The sequence below is a fragment of the Lycium ferocissimum genome, unplaced genomic scaffold (genome assembly GCF_029784015.1).
Source record: "Lycium ferocissimum isolate CSIRO_LF1 unplaced genomic scaffold, AGI_CSIRO_Lferr_CH_V1 ctg8743, whole genome shotgun sequence".
Classification (NCBI taxonomy): domain Eukaryota; kingdom Viridiplantae; phylum Streptophyta; class Magnoliopsida; order Solanales; family Solanaceae; genus Lycium; species Lycium ferocissimum.
The window spans coordinates 24,467-27,973 of NW_026727406.1; positions in this window are offsets into that span (position 1 = coordinate 24,467).

Consider the following 3,507-nt stretch of genomic DNA (forward strand, 5'->3'; position numbering starts at 1 on the left):
TGGGGCAGCCGCTTCCGGCTTAATATCATCATCATATCAACACAAACTCAATCCATAAATATCAATTTTAATTCAAATCATAAGTCACTAATCAATTCATCACAATCCAGTTATTAGCCTTAGTATTTCATAAGAAGTTATCAAATTTGTATCTCACTAGACTTAAGCGGACATACTTCCAGGTTTGAGGGTAGAATTGTTATGAAATTCTTACTACTTATATTCCACTCAATTTCATCTTATTGCCCTACCCAAAGAAAAAATGATCATATCAATACAAAGGGATGATACTATGGAATGTAAACATAAATCGTAAATGAAATGAAGTAGTAAAATCTCGCACCCCCTTCGGAGTGGTTTTGAAAATCAAACTTTATGTTTTCTTTAGTATAAAACTAATTTCCTCTAAATCATTAGTAAAACCATATACACAACTCAACTTGGCACCTTATGGGTGTTCCCTTTGGAACAGAATAGGATTACAATGTCAATAAGCCATCACAAGAAACATTTAGACCTTACTCGTCTAAGAATGGAATCATATGGAGTACATATAGAATGAATAGCGACAAGAATCATGCCAAAGGAAGAAAGGTTTGCCTTACATACAAGGTTTGCCTTACATTCCTTGTCGCTTACGTGATTAGCTTAACTTATGCTTCCAAACACTGGCCAATATACAATCAAGGTAAAGGAAACCGTAGACAACTTGAAAGAGGTTCATATACTTCTCTAAGCTCGTAATTAACTTCTGTAAATTCAGGCAGCATTTTCCCTGAAATCTTCATTTCCCTCTAATTCCAATTCAATTTAGCAACGCAATCAGCAATCAGCAACCAACAACAACACCAACCATCTCATATAAGCCTCTTTAAACTCAAAGCATCAACTCCCAAAGATATACACCAAAATTACCAAGATACGCTTTGTATACGATATCGACATTCACTTTATTCTCCCAAATTCAAGAACACCAACTTATCAACAACATCAACATCAATATCAACAATCATTTTATATCAATATCCAACTAATTCTATCCATTTAATCATACAAAAACAGACCCCAACTTATTTCATATCCAAAAATGATAACCGAACTTTTAACGTCATTTTCTCTATTGTAACCCGTCAAATCTATCAATGATCATGATAAGAACATCATTAACATTTTAAAAATATCTTATATGAGCAGCCACCACGAAACCAACATCCACTTTTAGCTTAAAAAGACGGCAACAACTTGTACTACACTTTACTCTTCACGAGCCTCGAAATTCGGAACCTCAAACTTGATCAAAACTTGGTTTCTCTCTCTAAGGGCTCTCTTCCCTCTCTCTAAAATATTCTGGATCTTTTGGTATGAAAATGAGGCAGATAAGGGTGAAAATGTGCCTTAAATAGCAAGGGAAGTGGGCCTGACCCGACTTGGAGTCGGGTTGGGCCGAGCCCACTGCCCAGCTTGACCTTTCTGCCTTAAAACGTCCATAACTTTTTATTCCTATGTCTAATGAAGGCCCATCATATATGGTTGGAAATCTAATTCAATTATTTACAACTTTCATATTTGGAGTTTTCCCCAATTCCCAAACAATGATGGGGTTATGACCTCCCGAAGTCAGATCACCCGAAAACGTAACTTAAAAATATCTTTTTGGAGGGCTTACACTTGGATTTGGCTCAAGGGTCCTTCTTGAGTTGTGTTTAACTTCACATATACCGTTCATATAACTTTTCATATGTCCTTTATAAAAACCCCATCATGTGGGCCCCACCTCAGCTTACGGTTACGAGGGCTATATATCTTTTAACGTATCATTCCTATCATATTGTACGAATTCCAAATATCATACTCATGCTATCCTCATGCTAATACAGTAAAATTTCATCCTTTATACTTGTAATATTTGCTCCTCCTTGAACTCACATTAAGCCATTTGCAGCCTTAGTAACGCGAAATTTTCTAGGGTGTAACAACCCTTTGATCAGCATGGCCTTTATTATTTATCCCTCTCACAACTCTTTTGGCTAGCTACTTCATTCAAATCCAGTGCACCTTTTCTTTATTTGCTGAGTCTCTTAGTCGGGCATGTTTCTCATTCTTTCCTTGTGAGATCCATCTCTTGGTCGGATGTATTTATTTTTTCCATTTGTCTTGTAGTGTACCTGATAGTCCAATGAGTTATTCTTGCCGGATTTGGCCTCCGCAGCTTCATCATTTTCCTGTTAAGACCTGAATTCATAGAAAAATTGTGAGTTTCCTAAATGGCCGATTAGTATTGTCGTTCTCCCGTTTGACGGCTTCTCTGGACGTTCTTCTAAACCCTCTTGGCCTCAGTATTCCTAGGGATGATTTTGGAGCGTGCTTATACTAACGAGTGTATATATTTTCTTGAAATCTACAGTACAAATTAGCAAAGAACATTTTTTTCTATATATACAAGTTCGTTATTATTGTTATATATATATATATATATATATATTGGAAAATCTTTTGTCATGACATGTGACTTTAAGTGCGGTCTTCCGGATCCCCCGGGAAGTATGACTGTTGATTCCTGATCTTGATGGAAGATCCCTAAGACCTTTTTCGAAAGATCTGTCTAAGTTCGGGCTTGCCTCGAGCGGTTCTTGTTGTTTCTCATCATGCTGAAATTTTTGAGGTCCCCTCAACTTTCTGCCCCAGTGTGGAGTTGACACAGGTCGGCCCTTGCGTCGGCCTTCGTAGCTTAATTTCGCCGCTTCCATTTTGCTTCATTATCTCTGGGGTTTTCTTAATGGTTTCTGGGTTTTTCTTTTATGACGACCGAGCTCGAAAGTGACAACGTATCCTATTGCAGCAGGAATTCAGGTCGAACATAGTTCCGGACAAAGTAATAGAGTTTTGGTTTTTCTAATAAAGCGACTAGGTCCGATATGGACTGCCTACTATTCCACCATAGGGAAGTCAGGTCATTGCGTAGTTCATTACACAGATGATTTGTTTTTCTCCTATTCTAGTACGAGTACAAGCAGAGGGTATGATTATAAGGAAATGACAATGCGATTACAAGCAGATGGAATCCTAAATGTAGTATCTCTTGAGTGCATCTGCGTTGATGGCCTTGGGCCACTCTTGTCCATCCATCTCGGCTAGGACTATGGCTCCTCCTGAGATTACTTTCTTGACCATGTATGGCCCTTGCCAGTTCGGTCCAAATTTTTCCTTATATTCTGCTTGGTGGGGAAAGACTCGCTTGAGCACGAGTTGTCCGATCTGGAAGAGTCAAACTCTGATCCGTTTGTTGAAAGCTCGAGACATCCTTTGTCTGTATAGCGGTCCGTGGCATACTGCCACCATTCTCTTCTCCTCTATCATAGCCATCTGTTCATAACGATTTTTAACCCATTTCGCGTCTTGCGCCCTCCGCCTCTTGGATGATCCGGAACGAGAGGATCTCTACTTCTGCGGGTATGACCACTTCTGTACCATAGACAAGGAGGCATGGGGTTGCCCCAGTGGAAGTGT